This window comes from Prionailurus viverrinus, chromosome A3, assembly GCF_022837055.1.
Source record: "Prionailurus viverrinus isolate Anna chromosome A3, UM_Priviv_1.0, whole genome shotgun sequence".
In the NCBI taxonomy this organism is placed as follows: domain Eukaryota; kingdom Metazoa; phylum Chordata; class Mammalia; order Carnivora; family Felidae; genus Prionailurus; species Prionailurus viverrinus.
Genome location: NC_062563.1, coordinates 61791476 through 61815708, shown reverse-complemented (window position 1 = coordinate 61815708; position 24233 = coordinate 61791476). Strand labels below are relative to the sequence as shown.

Here is a 24233-nt window from a genome sequence, read left to right as displayed (position 1 = left end):
CTTTACCCACATTCTCCAAGTGTTGACATTTACTACATTCGCCTTATTCTTCTCTCATATTTGTTAGTGTGTGATTCCTTTTTTCTGAACTGTTTAATGGTAACTTGCAGACTTGATACTCTTTTACCTCTAAAAACTTTATTATGTATATCTCAAAAACAAGGACATTCTCTTACATAACAACAGGACAGTTATTAAACATTAGGAAATTAAACATTGATATAATGCTATTATTTAATATATAGGTCTTTTTCAGATCTTGCCAATAGCTCCAATAATGTCCTTTAGAGAAAAAAAAAATCCAAGATTATACATTATGTCAAATTGTGCTCTCTCTTTAGTTTGCTTTCATCTGGAACAGTTACTGAATCTTTCTTTGTAGTCCATGACATTGACATTTTTGAAGACTGCTGCCTATTTTGTGGATAAAGTCTCCCAATTTGGGTTTGCCTGCAGTTTCCTCATGATTAGATTCAGATTATGCACTTTTGGCAGGACTAGCACAGGGGTGACCCTGCAGTGATCTCAGCGTGTCCCATCAGGAGGAGGCATATGCTGTTGATTAGTCCCATTCACTGGTCAGGTTAACTTTGATCACTTGGTTAAGGTGGTGTCTGCCAAGTTCCCTTACAGAAAAGTTACCATTTTCCCATTGTATTTAATATGTATCTGGTAGTAAGATAACTTGAGACTCTGTGATTATACTGTTACTCCTCATACTCTGACTCACTAGTTTTCAAATCCATTGATGACTCTTACCTGAACCAGTTATTCTGGCTGACAGATGGTGATTTTTCATCTTCTCTCCTCTTCTTTTTTTTAATGTTTATTTATTTTGAGAGAGAGAGAGAGAGAGAGAGAGAGAGAGAGATAGAGAGAGAGAGAGAGAGAGAGAGAATCCCAAGTTCCGAGCTATTTAGCGTGGAGCCCAACTTGAGGCTTGATCTCATGAACCATGAACGGCAATCAAGGGTTGGATGCATAACCAGTGTGCCACCCAGGTGCCCCAGATGGTGAATTTTCTAATTCCGTATTTCTTTCTATACTTACCAGTTGGAATTATACTGCAAGGAAGAACATTTCTTTCTTCCTTGTTTATCCTTTGATTTATTCCTCTGCACTCATGAATTCCAGCTTTATGCAATAGATTATAGTCTCTTACGCTCATTTTTCATCTTGTTGCTTAAATTATCCCGGACTTGGCTTGTAGGAGCCCCGTATGTCCTTTTGACATACCCTCATCCTTCTTTGAGGACTTCTTTACTCTCTGGTACAAAACCCTCAAGACTCAGCTTATACTTTCCAGCCTTGGAATTAGCCATTTCTCCAAAGAGTCTTGGTTCCTTTTAATGGAGAATGGTATTTAAAAACCAAGATCTGGATCCTAGGCATGCTCATTGCTACTGAGGTGTTGCTGCCTCTAGGCCTGTTTAGTGAATGTATTGCTCTCATTTACATATTACACAAAATTTTCTCTGATTTGCATTTTAAATTTAATGCTATGTCACTGTGTCCTGGAGATCTATATGTACTGACATTAAAATATTTTTTTGTCTGTATTCCAGAATATGGGTTTATCACAATTTATTGAACTATCCTTTATCAGTGGACACTTAGGTTATTCCCAATGTCCTGCTCTAAAAGTAGTGGAGAATCTGTGAATCAAATCATTGTTAATACTCGCTAATATTTCCATCTTCTAGCTCCCTAGAAGTAGGATTTCTGGGTCAAAGAGTAATTTTAAATGGAGAGCTTTGCCACATTGCCCCCACTTCCAGGAGGCTTTCACTTTGTACTCCTTCCATTAGGGTGTGAAACTATTTCTTTTTAACTCTGCCAATACTGAGTATAAATCTTGTCAATTTTTGCCAATCTAATGGATAAAGAAGGCATTATTACTTTAATTACATTTCTCAAATTACCAAAAATATTGAAAACCTTCTTGTGCTAGCTTATACTTTTGCTTCTATGAATTACCTGTGTATATCCTTTGCCCACTTTTTTCTCATTAGGTTATTCTTTATATTACTGAATTGTGGAAGTTACTGTAACTTTAGACTTTATTTTTGGCAGCCTTAGAAGTCTCCTTTAAGGATGATCCATTTTTCATTCGAGAGGTCAAGGAAACTACCATTTTCTGAGCCCCCCCTACATCCCAGGCTCTGGGCCGAGTATTTATTTATATACATTCCCTGCAAGTCCTGTGGGAAGTTGAGCTGTGGTGTTGAGAAAGCTTAGTGAGGTGTGGTTAAGGTATCCACCTAAAAATGATTGTAAGAGCTTGAACTGGGACTCAAACCCAGGTCTCTCTGGATCTCATGCCATTTCCATTAAAGCATATAGCTTCCTGCACAGGATTTGAAAATAATTGCTGTACTTTATTGTATCAATGTAGGACTGGGAATTCATTACTTGGAGTCTCCAATATCAGTAATTTCTATTTCTAATATTTTGATTTGTAAGTAAGGAGCTTTTAACATATACATCTTTCAAAATCATTTATTTTATTTCTGGAACTATTGTGGACTCTGGAGCCAAAGTCCCTGTGAGCTTCCAATCAGCTCTGTGACTTTGGGCAAATAGCTTAATCTTTCTGTGTCTTGGTTTGCTCATCTGCAAAACTGGGCTGATGATAGTAGCAACCCCAGAGTCTTGTTGGGGGGTAAAGTGAGATAATGCACATCAAGGGCTTGGAATGGCACCTGTTGCCGGTAAGCATTCGGCAACATGAACCGTTATGATGAGTTCATGTGTGTAGCAAATGCAGGCAGTGTGGTACTTGGAATTAGAGCAGCCATTTCTCTGCAGGTTTAACCATCTCTTTCATCATAAGCTGTCTGGGAAATGGGGGATCAGGGCCCCTGGGTGCTGTGTACTTGTCTTTTCAATATGGTCTCTGCACACACCTTGCTCATACTCAGCCCAGCTGGCCCCTAGCATTTGCTCACAGCCCTTAACCTGGGGCCGGTGAGACCCTGCAGCCCTTTCAACGTGCAATCTGTTCTTGAGGCTCACCTGGTGAAGTACTCAGAAGCAGAAGTCTCCAGTGGGGGAGGGTCTGTGGTGATAAAAATGTGTCCATTTTCTGGTATGGGGTCAGGAAGACAGGGGGGGTGTCCTCTGGGAGGGGACCTCTGGAGGAGAAAAGCATTCAGCTCCTTGCAGCTCCCTTCCTGGGACACCGTCAGAGCCTTTACTTCAGACATCTAGTAATTCTCCTGGCCTTTATGCAGTGCCCTTCCTGTTGTACCTACCGGGTAGAATTCTGAGGCTGAAATCCCCCGCCTCCCTCCCTGTTCCCCACACCTCCACCATAGCCCTCGTACAGCTGGTATCAGCTGCTGTCTGCTAAAATTCATTCACTCCAGGATATGGAACTCTTTCCTTTGTTTTGTGTTGCTTGAATTTCAAATGGTGCCTTCTTTAACCTGCTAATTAGAATTTTTAAGGAGGATGACCTAGGTGTACAAATTCTGAAGTGTGAAGGAAATACATCTAGGCAGGTGTATATTTCTGGAGTACAGGGTCCTCTTAGGAAACAGGGATGCCCAGCAGTTCATGAGTCTCCCTGGATTGTGGGGTGTGTCATTTGGGGTCTTTGGGCTGACAAGTAAACAGTAAGGTCATTTATTATCTCATAGAACCGGAGTTCTACTCTATCAACAGTTCTGCAGTTTCATCAAGGACCTGGATTCTTCTCTTCTTTCCAGTCATCACTGCTGGTGTCAACCCAGAGTGACCCTCCTCATGATGATGAGGTTGTCCTTATGGTCAGTGGGACTGCATGTTTCCCCACTCCTGACACCAGCCAGTCTCTAGCCACAGCCACTCTGGTGTGTGGGAGCAGTGAGGACCACGTAGCCTCCCTTGGACGCAGACTAGGAGGCTGCGAGGATGCTGTGTGCTGATTGGCTTAGGAGTGTTCCTCCATGGGTGGGCCCCAGACCAGTGGAATCAGCATCCCTTGAGACATTAGGTGTGAGGCTCAGGCCCCACTCTGACCTACCGAATTAGAAATTCTGGGCTGGGGGCGCCTGGGTGGCGCAGTCGGTTAAGCGTCCGACTTCGGCCAGGTCACGATCTCGCGGGTCCGTGAGTTCGAGCCCCGCGTCAGGCTCTGGGCTGATGGCTCAGAGCCTGGAGCCTGTTTCCGATTCTGTGTCTCCCTCTCTCTCTGCCCCTCCCCCATTCATGCTTTGTCTCTCTCTGTCCCAAAAATAAAAATAAATGTTGAATAAAAAAAAAAAAATTAAAAAAAAAAAAAAAGAAATTCTGGGCTGGGGCCCAGCACTCTGTTGTAGCAGGCCCTCCAGGTGATTGTGATGCAAGTTCCAGTTTGAGAATTGCTCTTAGTGTAATCAAGGCCACTCCCATTCATCAGCTGGAGTTGGGACTGGCTTTTCCTGAATCCAGAGAGGATTGCTCCCAGAATAGGAAGAAGGGAGAAGAGCGCTGGGTGGTCAGCCCACAGCGTAAACTGAGGAACCTGTGGGCACCTTTGTTCTCCATGTCTCCCTCCCCGCCCCCGGCCTGGGCCCCAGTTTACTGGCCCAACTGTTTCCTAGCCCCATGCCTGCAGCCTCTTCAGCTCCTCCGAGAGTGGCCCACATCCTCCTTGCAGGACTAAAGGAATCAGCATGGTTACACCCCAGCCCCAGCTTCTATCTCTGGTCCAGCAAGGTTGGGAGTCCACTGGACCAGCTGCTGTGGATCTAGACCGGCCCTTATGACTCCCTTTCCAGAGGCATTCTGGAAGTATGTTCTGATGTAGAGAGTTTGCTTACCATGCTACTCCTTGCTCAATTAGAAAAAAATAGAAAGCAGTACAGTTAGTAGGGGCTTGAGAATGCTTAAGGGGTTGGCCTGGGGACAGCCTAAGGGACTACTTTCAATGGCAGTTTGTAGTTCTCTCTGGCTTTGCCCAGTGTGACCTGCTTTGTTGTTCCCTTTTGCAAGTACAGCTCCAACTTTGTGTTTAGGTGAAGTGAAAGAGCCACCTCCATGGTGTAATCTGTGAGCTCAAAATCTCTCACCGTTCCACATTTTTCCAGAAACTAGTGAGCTGAGGTATTTCTAGATTTTCTTGATTTTCCAAGGTTCCCCTTAATCCAGGCAATCTCCTACCTGCTGTACCACATCAGTGCTAATTGCTGAAGAAGGAAGAGCACCTGAGGAGGAGATCGGGTGGGCCAGGGTCCAGAACAGTGTTTTTCAAACAGCAGTGGTTCTGAAATCAATTTGAGATTGTAACCAGCATTTAAGCATATTTCTTTTTTTGAAGGATGCCTGGGTGGCTCAGTGGGTTAAGCATCAGACTTCGGCTCATGGTTCATGAGTTCATGGGTTCATGGGTTCAAACCTCATGTCGGACTCTGTGCTGACAGCTCAGAGCCTGGAACCTGCTTTGGATTCTGTATCTCCCTTTCTCTCTGTCCCTCCCCTGCTCACACTCTCTCTGTCTCTCTCTCAAAAATAAATAAACATTAAAAAAAAATTAAACATTTTTTTTGAAATAAAATAGAAAATATCCAAGTAAATTTCTTATAGAAAGGGTTGGCATTTTTTGGTAAAAATGTAGCTATGTGCATGAGGTGTATGTTCGGGTACTGTTTCACTGTGAATGCTTCCTACTGTGGGTTTGGCAAAAATGTGTAAAATCTGGAAGTTGGGCACATAGTGGAGGGGGCTACCCTGGCCATGTACACAAACACATGCACACACATATGGGGTCTTTCCCCAGGGAGAGGGTCTCTGGCCTTCATCAGAACCTCAGAGGTCTGTGACTCACCACAGTTGGAGAACTGCTGATCTAAAATAAAAGGGGACTTTTTTTTTTTCTTGAGCAGCAGGCAAAAGTTGATTAGAGTATAAGATTAGAAAGTAAGAGTAGTAAGAAAGCTCTCTTTACAGAGAGAGGACATTCGAAAGTGAATGTCCCCAAAAAAGGACTTTTAGCGGTGTGGGCCAGTGGGAGTGGAGCTGGAGCCCAGGGACAGCAAGAAAAAAGGCGTAGATGTTCTGGTCTTGCTCTGACTTATTGTCTGTGGTATTTGATCAATCCTCCTGATGATGTTGAGGGTCCTTAGCATGGCTACTCTGAGATGAGGAGGCAAGGCAGGGAGTGTGTGGATTTGTCAGAGGTTTAAAATTTAACCGTGGACACCTGACTCATCCTTCTCCTAACAGGGTGGATTAGCATGTCTACCTAAACACACACACACACACACACACACACACACACACACACACACACAGAGAGAGAGAGAGAGAGAGAGAGAGAGAGAGAGAGAGAGAATGAGATAGGTAAATAGGTTGATATCTGGATCTCCCTTGTTTTGAGGCTGGCCCCATTGGAGCCATCACTGCCTGTGATCCCCCTGCAATCCTTTGTGACTTAATAACAGGACAACTTCCAAGTCACCTTGGCTGCCTTTGGGATGCATTAATGTAGGTGTTAGTCTGGTTTGTGTTACAAAGCATATGTAATAATCTCTTTGGGGTACCTGTGTATGTTTTTTGAGGGGGCAAAAGTTGGATTATGAGACATGAACCTGAATGTGCCTCCACAACCCATGGCGGGTTATGTAGGTTGAGATAAGCAGGAGATTTGTACATTGCAATGCTCTGGACCAGTGCGGGTGGGAAGTTACAGTCTTGTAGGAGACTTGGTGTCTTTCCTCTCAGTTTTACAGTCTTGAAAGCCATTTTTCCCATAGTGCCCCTATTTTTTAAAATGTTTATCTATTTACCTTGAGAGAGAAAGAGAGAGCGCTAGCAGGGAAGAGGCAGAGGGAGAGAGAGAGAATCCCAAGCAGCTCCATGCTGTCAGTGCAGAGCCCAACACAGGGCTCAAACTCACAAACCGAGAGATCATGACCTGAGCCAAAATCAAGAGTCGGATGCTTAACCGACTCAGCCACCCAGGCACCTCCATAGTGCCTCTATTTTAAAAAATGTACTGTGTTCAGTTTTCTCAACATCCTTCAAGTCCTGTCCATGCGTTAAGAAATTTCTCTGTAGGGGCGTGGAGCCTGCTTAAGATTCTCTCTCTCCTTCTCCCTCTGCCCCTATCCCGTGTGCACGTGCACGTGTGATCTCTCTCTCTCAAATGAAAAATAAGTGTTAAAAAAAAAAAAGCATTAACAGCCATAAAGAAATGTATTCAGAAGGCTAGAGTACATCCGTCTCTGACTCCTGCCCAGGGCACCTCTGAGGGGAAATGTAGAAGGAGGAGGTTGTGAGAGGCAGGGGAGTGCCAGTAAAGGTCAGAGAAGGATGTGGGCAGAACAGGGAAGTAGGAGGGGCCTGGGCTCATAATGTTTTGTCACGTGATCACTGACCCAGCTAAGCCTTCTCTTCTACTGACACTTTTTTTTAAGCACATAAAAACTTGTGATTGTGTGAAGTGGATGTTGAGTATTTTCACATTTCTTACTCATTGCTTTGACTGTGTTCTGCATAGACAAACGTTAAACAAAATGATCACATTATGTAATTGGGTAATAATCAAATGGCTGATAAAATGCGGTAATAGAGCCCAATCAAGATGGGACTGTGTGCCAAAAAATGTCAAGGTAACCCAGAATTTTTCTAACATTGTTACTCCTTGGTTTTGAAGAGGACAGAGTGATGGGTGAATGGATTGGCCTTAGGGAAACACCGTGGGCTGGTAGACAGTGCCCACCTCAGGCAGAGGAGAAGCATGCATTTGGATTTTGCCCCTAACCTGCTGGTGACTTGGTGAAATCATGCCTGAATCTGACCTCCTTCCTCGTTCATCTGGAGCAGGTGAATCCCTCATTTCTTTCTCCCTTGACCCCCAATCCAACAATGAAGCAGAGTTGTGATTGTGCCTGAGGGCTGCATAGGTAAAGTTGGCATCGAGGGAGACACACATACATACACAGTATTTAGGGAAGTACTTGTTTAGTCTGTGGCCTTGGAAATCAAGGTCCTGTCTCTACTCTTCTTTCACTTTCTGGCTCCCCTCTGCAGTGATTTATGAGTATCTTTCTAGAGTACATAAACTTAGTGTCAGAGACCCTGGAATACCCTGGATATGTCCATGAAGGTTGAAGCTGTCTGTATATCATGCAGACCAAACTCTTCCTGGTCCAAGTAGAGTGTCTGGTACCTTTCTCTGGCTCTTCTACCCTGCACTCCATCCCCACACCCGCCTTCTGAGGCCCACTGCATATAATCCCCCAGTACAGCTATAGGCTTTATGTTGATGCTTAAATCCTTGTCATTTCCCGTGAACTGATGAATGCCACTTTACTCCCTGAAGTTTCCCCCTGATAATGTATGCACAGCTGTTCGGATCTGGATTGTCTCTCTCTGGCAGTTTGATATCCTCCCCTGAATTCTTCACCTACCTCTCTCTGACCTCCTTTTACACTATTTTTGACCTATTTTATTTTCTATTATTCATTCCTGACATTTTGCAGAAAGGGTGCATGGATTTAAAGTTATCAGTTAAAGCATAAACTGATTAAAAAGAATTAAAGACAGCTTCAAATGGATACAACCGTATGAGTGCCGTCCCTTCAAGAAGAGCCCTGAACTTATTTCAGGGATGCTTGCGTTACCAGAAGCTGTCACGTTCTTCATCTGTGTGTCTTTCTCCTTGAAACACTGCAGAACTCATGAGAACAGGAACCTGACTTTCTTGATAGTGCAAATAGTCTTGCAAATAGTGGGTGACGTACCAGTGATTGCCCAAGATACATATTTTTTGATTATCATTGTAGGTGCCTTCGAACTACATGATCTTTCGAATAACTTTCCTACAGGGAGAAAGACGTTTGCATTTTGAGTCAACTTGGTTATTTAATCATTCCTTAATTAGTCAGATATCTTTACCAAGCTAGGTATCAGCCTCATTGGCCAAAAGGAATAGAAAAGCCAGCAGACAGGTTGTGAAGCAGTGAGAAGTCTTTGCAGCTTGTGGACTGGCTCACAGAGAAAGGATGCTTCTGTGATGGCAGTGCCACTCTTGCACTGAAGGGGCTTCAGGCCCCCCTGTCTGGTGTTCGTGTCTGTCCTCATTACAGCAGCCAGCACAGCCTCAGCCCCATCTCTAGCAGAGAAGGTTCTAAACTGTCATGGAACAGATTCGTTCCAAACAGGATTAGATGAGATATGAAGTCCCAGGGCAGTAATCTCTGTGTCATTCCTTTTCGAGCAGGGCATCGCGGGGTCTCACCAGTATTACATACCCTCAGGCTGGCTGGTTTGTAAACTGTTAAGGATCGCACCCGTATTTATCATGGCCACTAGCAGCCTGTGGCTTAGACTCTGAACCTCATTTAATGGGCTCACTGAAATGAAAAAACAAAAAAACAAAAAAACAAAACGGGCTATTTTTGCCTCATAACCTAGATTCGTCTGCACTAAATATGCAAGCCAAGCTATTAAATGTTTGGGGCAGTCAACAGGAATTCGGCATATTAAGGCTTTTTGAATTTACTACTCAGACAGGCCTAGAAATAAGATTGGTTGCCTTTTTTAGGATTATAAATGTTGCTTATATTGGGGAGAAGCTATTTTATAAAATAACTCTACAACAAAATGAATTTTAATATGCTTGTAGGGTCTTGCGAGCATGCACTCACTTGAGCCTAGGGCCCAGGGTAAATCTGAGAATGCTTTATTTAAGGCATTAAAGAAGGAAAAGGGGACTGTTCATGAACTTAAATCTAAAATAGTACTCTTCTCTGTCAGCATCCCAGTACGGTGACCTTTACCACCATTGGATATAAGTGGGGAATGGTAAAATTGTGAGGATTAATATTTGGCTGCATATAACAGGAAAACATCTGAAGGAAAAGAGGCCTAGTCAGAGAAGGCATGTCTTTCTTGTTGTCAGACCTTGTGCTGTACCTGCCTGTGGTGAGGCCCAGTGCCTCCTGTCTGGGTTGGCAGCTAGAGGTGCGATCAGCTCATGGGCCTTCCAGACACCAGGCTGGAGGAAGGCACACTTCCCAAGAACTCCTTATCAAATTTCTCCTTACGTCTTTTTGGCAAGAACCGAACGAACTCCTGGCCATACCTAGCTGCAAGGGAGGCGGACAGCCCTGGGCCAACTAAACGTCAGGATCCTAGGGCTTCTATGGAGGAAGCAAAGAATAGACATTGGAGGCAACTGTGTCTCTCCTGCAAGTTGTCTTTTTTGGAAGGTGAGTTTTTAATGCTTGTTGGAAAAATGTTGGCAAAACTTTGGGAAAACTTCTCTGGGGAGGCTTTAGGCATGGAGAGCTAACTAAAAAGTTGAGAACTTGAGACCTTTCTTGCTTCCACACTTCTTTCATACGAGAGCCTGAAAGAGGTCACTTGATCCCTTTGTTCCTTCATTTCCTCATTTAGAAAACAGAAATGGCCGAGTTCTGAGCTAAATTCTCAGGGCCAGTGCCAAGGCTCACAGACCAGAGCTGCTTCCCACCGTCTCTCTGGTGCGTCTGGACCTGTGGGTGTGTCTGGAGGGAGGGGCTGCTTGGGTGGGGGGATTTCAGGAAGAATGTGAGATCCAGGCAAGGGCCTGTGGATGAGATGCCCTGGGGCCCAGGAAGAGGAAGACAAGCTTGTCCCCACTGTAGTCTCCAGGGCTGGCTTATCCTTCCCCACCCTGAACCCACCACAGGCAGGTCCCCTCCCCAAGTATGGGGAGGGCCAGCCTCATTAGTGGAATTGAGGGTGGCACCTGGGTCTGTGCTTCTCTCCTGCCTCTTTTCCTCCTTGTCTTGCTTTCCTTCCAGAAGGGAGATCCCAAGTGTCTGCTCTGTCAGATGAAAGGGATCAAATAACCAGTTTATTCTAGGTGTCAGCAAAATTTAATGTGTTCTTTCTGAGGCATTTGGATTTTAAGAAGAATATATGTGCTAGCAGTCCCTAAACTCAGAAGAGAGCCTCTCCAATGGTCAGATGTCAGGCCAAGGAACAGGCATGGATAGAAGTTGGGGCCCTCCTTGTGCCTGCCAGTCACTGGGTACAAGCATTTGTCTGCTGCACACCTGGGTAATGCTGGCCAGCCCAGCTGTTCCTGTCCTCTTCCCTCTACCCCCTACCCCAACCCAGCACGTGTGAATGACACTCACACCTCTCTCACCTCTCGTGTGTGCTCACACATGGCATTCACACATGTACTTACAGCTGTCATTTGCACATGTGCATACACACCTTTTGTGTTCACACACACACACACACACACACACACACACACACATATCCTAAAAAGGCAGTAGCTGCTGAGGAGCTATGCTTTGCTTTCTGTCTGATTGGAATCCCTGGGAGTTAGGGGTATAGACGTGCATGTATGTTCAAGAATCTTTATAAACACTCTTTGAATTCATGCCTCTGAAATACGGAAGTTTCTTTTTGTGTTTCCAAAACTAATGATGAAAATTTGTTAATCTGTAGTAATGTTTCCTAGCCTTAAAAAACTTTTTTAGGGGTGTCTGGGTGGCTCAGTTGGTTAAGCTTCTGATTCTTGATTTTGGCTCAGGTCATGATCTCATTGTTCATGGGTTTGAGCCCCACGTTGGGCTCTGTGTTGACAGTACAGAGCCTGCATGGAATTCTCTCTCTCTGTCACTCCCCTGCTTACTCTCTATCTTTCTCAAAATAAATAAAATTAAACTTCAAAAAATTTTTTTAACTTCACATTTTTAAAAAGGCAAGGATTATCAAATGGCCCTTTCTCACTTTCTCTACTCTATGAGTGGCTTTTGTAGGCAATGGATGAACATAGCATCTTTCCTTGTATCCCAGCAGTAATCATCACTGCCTGGTGATTATTTTCAGATTGTTTTGCTATCCACTTTTTTCTCAGTATAAACATAGGTTGTTTTGTTTTGTTTTTTCATCTTTGAGAGTGAGATATTTTACTTAAGGGAGGTATCTGTCAAACTTCATAAAACTACTTTTCTTACCTCTTCATGGGTGTGCTGGTCCATGTGTTATGTGGACCTTGCGTTCCCATTCCACAGGTGCCAAGGGTGGGTGTCTGGCCCCAGTGAACTAGATGCTGTACTTTTTCAGAAGAAACAAAAACCGTTGGGACACCCTAAGTGTGCAATGTAAATGAAGAAAGTGAGGCCCTGGCCAGGAGGGAAGTGGTTCTGATTTCCATGTTCCATCTCCCACTCTTAAAGGGGAAAGCACTTTCAAGGGAGTATGATAGGGGAGAGAAGTACAGAGAAGGCAGAAGTTCTTGAACGCATTGCTGACTATAGAATGTTCCTGTCATGTGGCCCCTGGCCCGGTAACCCTTGCCAGGGGCGTAGCAGGCATTTGGGCAGCATCTGAGTTCAAGATGGTGACCACCACAGGCCTAGAGACACCTGAAGTGGAGCATTGATGGGGCACAGAATAAAGTCCCAGGATGGGGCACCTGGATGGCTCAGTTTGTTGAGCATCTGACCCTTGATATCAGCCCAGGGCATGATCCCAGCATTGTGGGATTGAGCCCTGTGTTGGGCTCTGTGCTGAATGTGGAGCCTGCTTCAGACTCACTCACTCTCTCTCTCTCTCTCTCTTTCCCTCTGCCATTCCCCCCCCCACACCCCCCACCAAAAAAAAAAAAAAAAAAGAATAAAAGTCCTAGGTCAGGATCATGTAATGCTCAAGCAGAGCTTTGTCCAGTGGGAGTGACACTCACTGTGAGACAGTGTGGATGGGGCAGGTCTGAACTGTCCCAGGGGAAGGAGTGACACTGATTGAGTAGACCTGGGTCTAGCGCTCACTCCCGATGCTGAGAACTTGGCAGTCTGATTGCCTGGCCTGGGTCTGTTGATCGCCTGCGCCCCCAATTTGAGTGGCCTGAGAGAGGGTGGGTACACACTTCTGCTAACGGAGTCTAATTAGGGAGTGAGTGTTGGGCTGCCAAAAGGAAAACAGCATCAGAGTAAGCTAACCTAGTCCAGGCACCCTGAAGTCCTGGCTCCCCTGAACCCCCTGTTTGGGAGCCCCCTTACCCTCTCCTTCTTGGTGTGTAGCTCCTTGACAGTAACTCCTTAGGGGTCTAGAGGAATCACTTAAAATGTTCAATTCCGCTTTGCTGTGTTTTATTGAGGGAGAGGGTGTTGTGTCCCACAGTGGTACTGACTTTTGTGAAGATTGTTCTCTGGGGACGTGCCCAGTGAACATAACAGATCTGGAGTGTCATAGGACATAAGTGTCCTTCAGGGAAGGAACAGCAGCTCTGTTTTCTTTGTATCTCCAGAGTATCCCACAGTGCCTGGTACAGCATAGGTGTATAATCAGTGTTTGTCGAGTGAATGAATGAACAAAGCTGCCATTTCATTGTGGAAAGTGCAAGAAAAGCCTCAGCCTGTCCTGGGAAGACAGCCCATTTCCCGGAGGTCAAGTTGGGGTTTGGTCTAACTCAGGAGAGGGAAGTAAGACTGGGGCTTGTGGCACAGCTGGTGTTGCAGTCAGTCTTTGGGTGAAGCCAAACCTGGCAGCTTGTGTCCCTGTACCTGATATGTCCTCCCTGTGCAGTGGCATTCGTGTCCTCAGCACACAAGCCCTGTCAGCCAGCTGGCTGTGACCTAGCAGCTGCTTCTGTTCCTCTGGGAAGAAAGTGCCACACCTTAGGGCTCAGTCATCTTGGATTGTTTTCTTTCTAAATTTTATCAACTTTCTCACATCTGCACAGGGTCGCAAGTGTGGTATCATAGGTGCTAAAAGAGAAGCCCAGTAGGGTGGGGTTCACAGGAAGGGTGGCCTCCTCCTCTTCTGGGCCTTGGGGACATCACAGGGCTTCACGTAGAGTTATGTGTCAAGGGTGGGGGTGATAGCTCGAGCTGGGAGTTTCAAGAGAGAAGTGTGGGGAGGACAGGGATAACGCATCAGGAAGGAGTTTCAGGAGAGGCAGGGTCAGCTCACCGAGGGGCTCACGGTCCATCATCAGGTCCTTTTCAAGTTTGAGACTTCATCCCACACAGGAGCTTTCTCAGACTTTTTAAAAAGCTTTTTATTCTGTTTTGCTTATATCATTGTTTTAAATGAAAAAAGCAATTCCAAAGTCTTTCTAGAGGTTTGAGGAGGTCCTTTCTTAGATGGTAATTGTTCTTGTAACCATACCTGTGTTCTAACCAGGTTTGTGGGCCAAGATGGGCTCCCTCATTTCCATTCAGTGGTGTGGGCACCGCAGTTCACTGAATCCTGATGCAGGGTCCCCAGAGCCCATAGTGGTGGCGATGAAGCCATGTCTATGACATGATGGAAATGAAACCAGGACTGGGGAAGGATATTCTAAACCACCTGTAAAAATTGAGCTGGCTGTGAGGAAAAGAAAGTATTGGGGTGTGAAGAACCCCAGAAATCTGGGTTTCTAGAAACAAATATTAATTGTCTCAGGGTCCTCTCCTTGCACATTGAAACAGCTGAGTGGGCAGCTTCAGTTGGCCCTACCTCCTCCATAGTCATGCTCTTGCTATGACCTTGTGGGGTCTCTACACTGGGCAGGGAGGGGGGTGCAGTACAGACATAAAACATAGTCAAGCCTGTTGGCCAGTGGCTGGGGGAGGGGATGAGGTAGTGAGAGATTATGGGGACAGGACTTGGCTTGTAGTTGTGCTAGGACACGCTCCTGCTCTAAGATTTTGTGACTTGGGGACTGGGAGCATAAACTTCACTGTGCCATATAGTGGGGTGATGTGGTCAGGGAGAAAAATGTGGCAGAAGGGCAAGGCTGGAGAATAAGGAAGTGAGGGGCAGAGAGCAAGGGATGAGGCGATGGAAATTGTTGCCAGCAGCAGGTGCAGCCTTGTCGATTTCCTCACCTGCTGGGGTGACACTGACCCAGAGAAGCACCCCTTTGAATTCCCACCCTCTTATTAGTGACTATGCACTAATATCACGTGGTGGGAGTCCTCAAAACCTGCTTGCACTTAGCTTGATTTGCCACATTTGATAACATTTTATGTTCTGTTTTACAATAGGCATACATTTGCATGATTCAAAAATTAGAAGGTACAGCAGGGTATATGGTAAAGTCAGCCTCCTGCCGCAGACACCTAGATCCCCTCCTGGAGACACCAATGCCATGTGCTTTTCTTGCGTTCTTCCCAAGATATTCTGTGTATATGCCAGCAGATGTGTGTGTGTACACATTAAAATGTTTTTATGCCCACAGTGTCACGTTCCACGTCCACTGCACCCCTCACCATCTCCCGTTACTATTTCTGGCTACTCATTGTATAGAGTTTTTCTTTGTTTTGCCCAGCTACACAGCATCCCCCTGCCAGGCTGTGCTGTAGATTCTTTGACTAGTGCTTTCTCTCTCTTTTTTTTAATCAAAAAAATTAATTTATTTATTTTGAGAGAGAAAGAGAGAGAGAGAGTGCACATGCATGGGAGGGGCAGAGAGAGAGGAGAGAGAGAGAGAATCCCAAGCAGGCTCTGTGCTGTCAGCATGGAGCCCAACGTGGGGCTTGATCCCACAACCCTGAAATCATGACCTGAGCTGAAATCAAGAGTCAGACACCTCACTGACTCAGCCATCCAGGCGCCCCTGACTAGTGCTTTCTTGAGCTTGGTAGGCTCTTCCTGGTCTGTGCTGGGCACTAATGTGTTAGCTCTTTGAAAGAGCACCCCCCACCCTTGCCCTAAGGTGTGGATAGAGTATCACCCTATCTGGAAGGAAAGTGTGGGATTGGGTGATATTTGGAAGTTCCCATTTACTGCTATTCTCATCTGGACTATAACTTGCTTTGGGGAGTAGAGGGCAGCTAATGGTTAGATACTATTATTTGTAAGATACGCTTCTTTAGAATATTACCTTTAGTTACACATAGGCCTTTTAGACCCACCCATAACATCCTGAATGAGGCTTGTCAAGGCCACATTTGACCCGAGCTTCAAGAGCAGTGGTTCTGAGGGACTTTGCAGGGCCCACTGCACGTTTGAGCTACTACAGGTGCTGCAGATGGTTCTGGAGGGATGTCTCTGACAGCCAGGACCAGGAATGCATAGTGCTTGTGGCATCGTGTTTGTGGCATGATGATATCTAGCTGAGGCTGCTTCTTCCCGCCCGGTGAATCAGTTGCTCCTACCACCATGCCATGTGTCTGAGAGGGAAGGGAACAGTCTGGACATTGTAAATATGTCAATATGTCTTGGAGTCATGTTGGATGGTCCCTGTCAGCTTCTAGATCTGCAAGACAGTCCTGGTAGTTTACCACAGTGGAGCCAGTGTGCAGTCACCTCACATGGCAGCATTGTACAGGCAGCGGACATCTTTGAGGGCCCCACCTTCAGACCTGGGGGAGGGGCAGTGGCGGGCTCTTGCCACACGTGGGGACGCTCCAGAGAGCAGGACTTGATGGTAGCCCACCCCCAGAGGGTTCACAGCTGCAAGGCTGCTTATCAGCCCCTGTGCAGGTGTCAGCAGGACACATTCAAGCCATGAGGCCTCTGTGGGAGGGAGCCGAGGGCTGGCAGATGTTAGACGTTAGCCCCTGGGGTCTGTTGTGTGCAGTGCCAGTGGCCAAGGGGCGCTGAGATGGCTCTTTCTGCCCCATTAGTGGCTGTCAGCTAGCTCAGGGCACCAGTCTGCTGGATAAACCCAGCTGTTGCAGAAGGTCAGAGAAGAATGGGAGCAAAGAAGGCAGTTCAGGGGGCCCGCCGATGACTGCTTTCAGGAAGTGAACAGGCTTATTCATGTTCATATTTTCTCTAAAATACTCTTGAGGTTTCGAGGCTCCGCCCTGAGACCTGTGTGGCTGAGGGCTGCTTGTCCTGGTGGAAGGGATGGTCTTCAAATCTTGTGCTAGCCTAAGTCTGGGTGGCGGGGTCCTGGGGCAGCTCAGTCCTGCCTCTGAAACTGAATGGAGGCAGAGGGGAGGCAGAATTGCTGTCAGGGTCATGGGGCCTCCTGCACACAGAGCCCAGGAGGAGGTCGCTAACAGTGGAGGAAGTGGAATTATTGCACATGGTGCGTTTCGACATTGGGACTCAACCCTCAAGAAGGAAAACCAAGTGTGGGGGTGCATGGCACCCGGGCTGAAGAAATGAAAAGTGGGCAGAAGGCTGAACGTTAACTACCTTGTCTTTTGCTCACCCACTTGGCCCTTCTCTTGGGCTGGCCCTGGCAAGGCAGAATTATCTCACCCCACACCAGCTTCAGGGCCTGTGGCTGGGAGAAGTTCTCTTGCTGTGTTTATTCAAGGTAAGGGATCTCTCATAACAGCTTGTGATGCCTGAGGCCAGGAGGGTCTAGTCCATGAGACATCAGGAAAGCTTTCCCCGTGAATATCTGAGTTAATTGTACTGGATGTTACAACGTGCAACATGCCTGTGGCAATATTGTACTTGTATGGGATGAGCTAAGAGAGTCCTTGAATAGCTTTGGAAACTCCCTTTTGGGATGTAGTTGAGAGAAGCAATAAATATGAGAGTATTTTTTAAATGTAAACAAGTTAGGGGTGTCTGGGTGGCTCAGTTGGTTAAACTTCCAACTCTTTTTTTTTTAAATTTTTTAAAATTTTTGAGAGAGAGGGACTGAGCACGAGTGGGGGAGGGGCAGAGAGTGAGGGAGACACAGAATCTGAAGCAGGTTCCAGGCTCTGAGCTGTCCTCACAGAGCCCGACGTGGGGCTCGAACTCACGAACTGCAAGCCCATGACCTGAGCTGAAGTCAGACGCTCAACCCGCTGTGCCACCCAGGTGCCCCAAGCATCCAGCTTTTGATTTCGGCTCAGCTCATGGTCTCACAGTTGGTGGGATCAAGCCCTGCGTTGGGCTCTGTGCTGACAGTGTGCAGTCTGGTTGAATTCTCTCTCTGCCCCTTTCTCCCTCTTTCCTCTCCCCTGCTCATTCTCTCTCTCTCTCTCTCTCTCTCTCTCAAAATAAATCATCATTAAAAAAATGTAAGCAAGATAATCACAGCATAAGGCAGTAGTTCTTCAGTACCGCTAGCTGGTGGTCTAGGGAGGGATGGCAAGGACTATCCTTCACCGATGGACATTTCTTCAGTTCCTGCTGTGCCAGGCACCTTGCTGATTGCTTCACATGCCTGCATTTAGTGTCCTTGTATTGGTTTCCTAGGACTTCTGTGTCAAAGTCTTACAGACTGGTGGCTTAAACCAACAGAAATGTATTCTCTCACAGTTCTGGAGGCTGGAAGTCTAAAATCAGTATCACAGGCTCCAAATCGAGGGTTCAGCAGTGCCATGCTCTCCCTGATAGCATTAGTGGGGTGCCTTGTCCATCTTTGGGTGGCTGCTGGCATTCCTTGGCTCATGTTCCCTCCCCACCTCCCCTACCTCCCCGCCTCCATCTTCAGTGCCAGCTGTGTAGCATCTTCTCTGTGACTTCTTCCTTCTGTTTCTATCATGTGCCCTTCATCTGTCTGAAATATCTCTTAGTCTCCTCCTTGTAAGGGCACTTATGATTGGAATTAGGGCCCACCCGTGTCATGTAATCTGTCTACCTCAGGGTCCTCAATTTAATCACATCTGCAAAGTCTTTGCCATATAAATAGCATTCGCAGGTTCCAGGGATTAGAGCATGGACATTCTCTTTACTTGCCCTGCCACATCCCACAGCAGCCTTTGGAGGACACTCAGTGGTTGTAATGAGGAAGCCAAGGCTTGGAGAGGCTGAGCAGCTCTTGGGTGGCCATGGTTCTTTCTTCTCTCTGATGCCACATTTTGTAATGTTGCTGGACATTCACTGATGAACAGATAAGCCCCTGTCATTTTCCCGTGATGTTACATTGGTTTGGAAAAAATACGAGCTTCCGGGTCAGGTGTCATCGCTGCACCTTGCTAGGGACATGTTTGTTAAATGAATGAATTTGTTTCACTGTGGCCAGATGGCTTTGGGCAGCCTTGTTTTCCTCATCCGTACATTGATGATGGAACAACCTGGTGTAAATAAGATGGTATCACATGGGTGAAATGGTCCAGCATGGGCATGTGTGCTGTGTCCTTAGTCAGTGTGAGTTCCTGGACCCAGCCAGGGAGAAGTCACATGAAGGCCAGGTGATGTCTAGGATGGATTTGGTTAATCTCTGAAAGAAATAGTGTATTGGGAGGTGTGCAAATAGCCAACTCACTGATAGGACAAACGTCTCTCGAATACCTCCTTGTGCCGGTCAGTCTGTTAGGTGCAAGGAAAAGAACAGCAAATAGAACATACTCTTCCTGCCTTGGGGTTGGGGGCCAGGGAGCCAGAGGACAGATATTTGAACAGTCTTTCCACTATTGTGGACTGAGGAAAGTTGTCTTTGATGTGTGTGTGAACAGATATATGCGTTACATATTTATTTATATTTATATATTAAAAATAACATGAAAATTGACAAGAGCCCATGTTCCTGAGTCTGGTTCATATCTTCAGCTTCCTTCTTCTCTAACCACCTACCTCAGTGGCTATTTGGAGGTCCCTGATAGTTGACTGGGCCCCGTTAATCTCCTTCCCCAGAGAGTGGAGCCTTCTTCCTACCTCCTCTCCATGCTGAGCCCCTGCTCAGGTGGGTGGGGCCTGCGGTCTCTCCCAGGCTACCCTGGCCTTTGGGCCTCTGACCTCCCTCTGATCATCTGGCCTCACACCCAGGCCAGCTCTGCCCACCTTGCTCAGTCTGCTCTCTGTCCCCCACAAGTCTTGCTCCGACATCTCCCCAGATAGGAAGGCACCTGTCTTGTTGTGTTTCTTAAGCTAACCTTGCTGAGCACTCACTGTCTAACAGGGCCTGACGGCTCTGTGGGGTGACCTGCATTCCCTGTCACAAATTATGAGCTACTAAAGGAGCCTTGCTGAATGCTAGTTGCTGTGCTCTATCCATGTGCACACCACTCGTCTTACAGATGAGAGAATTGGGGTGCAAAAAAGTTCAGTCACCTAGTTGGTCAGTGGCAGGGCAGGAGTCATGGGTCTTTCTGTCCATGTAGCTCCTTACTTACAGCTAAGCCAGGTAGGCCCTGCCCAGTGATAGACCAGCCACCAAATGCATAGCAGTGGCAGGTGCCACAGGTGACAGTGTCTGTCTGCGTGCTTTTTGATGGGGACCCACAGTTTCATTTCCAGCTCTCTCTTATTTTTTTTAATGTTTTTTTAATTTTTAGAGAGCAAGAGAGTGAGAGAACATGCACACAAGCAGAGGGGTGGGGGAGAGGAAGAGAAAGAGATCCTAAGGAGGTTCTGCTCAGCGCTGAGCCTGATGCTAGGCTCAATCCCACGACCCTGAGATCATGACCTGAGCCAAAAATCAAAAGTCGGACACTTAACTGACTGAGCCACCCAGGCGTCCTCCATCTCTCATTTAAATGCTTGTCTCATGCTATGTTCTGGCAGTCACTGAGTGAGCATGCCAGACTTTTGGACTCTGAGTCTCTTCGAGTAGAGCAGGGGAGACAGAGTGCTGAGTTTTCCCCTTGGATGGCTGGAGCCCATGCAGTACATGCCTCTCCTTCCCCCTTGTCTGTTTACCCGTCACCACTGTGTTATCTTGATCTCTCCATCTGTTTACCTCCTTTCTCTGTCTGTGTTAACAGTTTAGACTGAGAACTCTCTGGCAGTGTTAGCGGCCACCCCCCTCCCCCCAATGTGGTACAGGTACAATGGAGACCCAGATTCATTGTGTCCTCCACCCTCGGAAGTAAGCAGAAAGTCTCTTCTTAACCTCTGTGGTTTAGCATCTGAGTGATGGAAAGCTTCTTTTCCTTAAGTAACAGATGTTTTGCATATACCTGGCACACATCCACTCACATTTGATTTTCTTGTATGTGCACATGTGAACACACTCTTGATTTTCTTGTATTCTAGTAACATTTTCCTTATTTAAAAGAGCAAAAGAACAAATGAGTTAAATAGGTATTTGCCTATCGGCTTGGAAACTTAAATCTTAATGGTAATTTTATGTGAAAAGAAATATTCTCTGGGTTCCAGATAACTTATAAATGGACTTTTGGAATGCAGCCTGTTGATTGAACTGCCCAGAAGTTCAACCTCTCCTTTGTGGAATTCCAGAACTGAGTTTTAAAATATTTATCAATTATAGTGCTTTGTTTACTTTCCACTGCAATGAGATCATGAACTAATTTAGCATGTGATAGCCATAAATAAGTGGAATAATAGTAAAATATTGAGGTTTTACAGTCAGGGGTAAGACACCCCAATTTTTTACTTTTATTTTTTTAAATTTACATCCAAATTAGCATATGTTGCAACAATGATTTCAGGAGTAGATTCCTTAATGCCCCTTACCCATTTAGCCCGTCCCCCCTCCCACTACCCCTCCAGTAACCCTTTGTGTGTTCTCCATATTTAAGAGTCTCTTATGTTTTGTCCCCCTCCCTGTTTTTATATTATTTTTGCTTTCCTTACCTTATGTTCATCTGTTTTGTCTCTTAAAGTCCTCATATGAGAGACACCCCAATTTTGATGTCCCAGCAAAGAGAACAGAAAATCTAAAGGTGCCATCAGGGAGGTGTAATAAAGGAATGGAGGGGAATAAAACCCAAACCAGAGTCAGTACTGTGTGGGGTGAGACTGGTGGGTCACGTTTTTGGTCCTGAGACCTGTGGCATTTCTTTTTTGATAGTCTCAATCCTGAACCCAGTGAGGCCTCAGTTTGTGAAGGAGGAACAATACAGTCTTAAATGGTGAAGTGTTAAAGTCTATTACCCTTCATGGTTCACAAGGGGACTGTAAATCCTGCTGAGGCCAGACACAGGCTCACGGCTGGACATTGAGGGCAAGAGGGATCTCGGGTCACCAAAGACCCCTGTTACTGGGAACTCCCAGCCTTGGGGATTGGGTGGATGCCTCTGGAGATCGTGGCTGAGATGGCAGAGGAGGAGCCAGCCCGGCCGAACACCTGTGGGCAACCTGGGGGAAGGAGGTGCTGGGGGTTAGGGAGGGATGGAGACACTGCAACTTTCTCCACCATGGCTACACATTACATTCAGCTGGGGCTTTTGACAAACACGGAAGCCTGCTTTCCACCCCCTGCCCCCCACTCAGGGCCAGTAAAATAATGTGGGAGTAGGGCCAGCACTGGCATGTGTTACCTTTCCATTAGGTAATTCTGAAGTGCAGTTGGGGTGGAGTGGGTGGGCCCTGGGGGCTCAGAACTTGGGCTTCTACCCTGGGGCCAGCCTGTTTTGAATCCCCATGGCGTCCAGTCTTTTAAGTGCTGAGCCTCAGTGCTCCCATGTCTCGGGCTGGAAGGTGAAATGAGGCCATGTGCACACGTGTAGTGTACTCCACTGGACACTGGGGGCGGCTCCGTGGCAGTAGTGACAGAAAAGGGCCCTGGCCTCTCTCCCTTCGAGGTCTCACTTGGTGAAACCACACCCTGGTTGTGGGTGCCTTTCAACACAGTGGCCTGTGGCCGGAGAGGACAGCCACATTGACAGGGCTCTAAATTCACAACCACAGAGTGTGGGTGGGACCACTTGGCATCCAGAGCATATTTTGCCACAATCCTAGACCAGGGGTTGGCCTGCTTTTTCTGGAAAGGACCAGATAATATTTTAGGCCTTGTGGACCGTACAGGCTCTGTCACAGCACCAGCCAGCTCTGTTGTTGTAGTGTGACAGGTGCCACAGACAGGGGCAACGAATGCATGCAGCTGTGTTCCACTAAAACTGTCTAAAAACAAATGGTGGGCAGGATGTGGCTGACTCCTATCCTAGACGGTCATTTTTATACCTTCTCCTCAAACTTCTAATACCTCTGGTCTCCACCTCACCCGACCCTGCTCATCGCTGCTGGCCTCTCTTCCAGCAGCCTGGATTGTACTTCCGTAGACCAGCCACCAACATCAGTACTGCTCCCATGGTCTGGGGCCAACCTCTCATACACCACTCCCTGACCCCCAGTGGTGGCTGGTCTCCAGCCTTCATCACTCCCTCCCGCATCCTTGGAACATTCTCCCCACAGCTCCCGGGACCCCTCACTTTGGATTGCCCTCCTGTTTCACTCAGTCTCCTGGGCTGGTTTCTCCTCTACTCCCCAATACCTCCAGGGCCCAGTCCTAGGACCTGTCTTCTGCTCCATTCTTTGGTGGGGTCATCCATTCTGGTGGCTCACTTACTTCCTACAGGCTGACAGTCCCTCAATATACTACTCCAGTTCAGATGTCTCCCCTGGACTCCAGGCTCTTGTATCCACTACCCTCCTGACAGTAAAACATCTCACCCATGACATGTCCCAAACCAGACTCATTGTCGTACTCACCTGCTCTTCCTCACCTCTGTGAATGACCACATGCTCCTTCTGTTGCTATGGTGGTCAGCGAAGCCTTGGAAGTGTCCTTGACAGCCCTTGACTTTCTGCATCATCTGGCAGGAAGTTCTGCTGGCTCCATCTTCAGAATACATACATATCTCCTTTCCTCATGCCCTCACCTTTGCCTTGGTTACTGCATGGGCTATAGGGCATCTGCTCTCCTTGCTGCTGCCCTTGCACCTGCTCAGGCTCTTTCTAGCAGAGGACTTTTCAGAGCAAGATCAGATGAGCTTGCTCGTCTGCTCAGAACCCTCCAGAGGCTTCTCATGGATGTGAGCAGTGGTCATGAGGCCCCACAGTGCATCCTCCCTACCACCTGCCCACCCTCCCCCCCCCCGCCCCCCCACCCCCGCCCAACTCATCTCCTCCTGTCCCTTCTCTGGCCTCAGGCAGGTTGCCCTGGCTTGCCTTCTGCCTGGCATCTCTTCTCTCAGATACCCACATCGCTTTCTTGTTCTCAGAGCTTCCTTGGGTCTCTGTGCAAATGGCACCTTCTTAGGAAAGCCCATCCTGACAACTGTATTTAGAATTGTGATTCCCCTAATCCCTGCTTTTTTTTTTTTTTTTAAATCATTCTCTGTAATGGTATTTTGGGTACTCTCCCTGATGCCATGGCATTGGCATAGGATGTGACCCACATGAGGCCCACACCCAAGCAAGTGTCTCCAGATCTCTTGCAACAAGGTGCAGCCATGTTTGTAGCAGGCGTCATGTGAGTGGCCCCAGGCATAGCTCAGCCAAGTGCCTGGCATAGTGTTGGGAGGCTAGGGGGACAGCTGCAGGAAAGCCCCGCTTGCTGCTTAATAACAAAGGCTACTTTATTTTTCATTAAGAGTTTAGGAATTACAGCCACAAAGTGTTCTTAGTGACATTGATTATGAAGATCATGTTCCTCTTAGACATATAAAGGAATAGTATGTGGGTTGAGGCTGTGAAGTATTAAACCCATTTGGCAGGGTCTGTATCTCATAGGATTTGTGGCTGCTATGAAGACT

General features: G+C 46.8%; 1 protein-coding gene across 8 annotated transcripts in view; it reads left to right on the top strand.

Moving 5' to 3' along the window:
* The window catches only part of INPP4A (inositol polyphosphate-4-phosphatase type I A), a 137085-nt gene that overhangs the window by 2728 nt on the left and 110124 nt on the right, over window positions 1-24233 (top strand). The gene's annotated exons all lie outside the window — the stretch shown is intronic.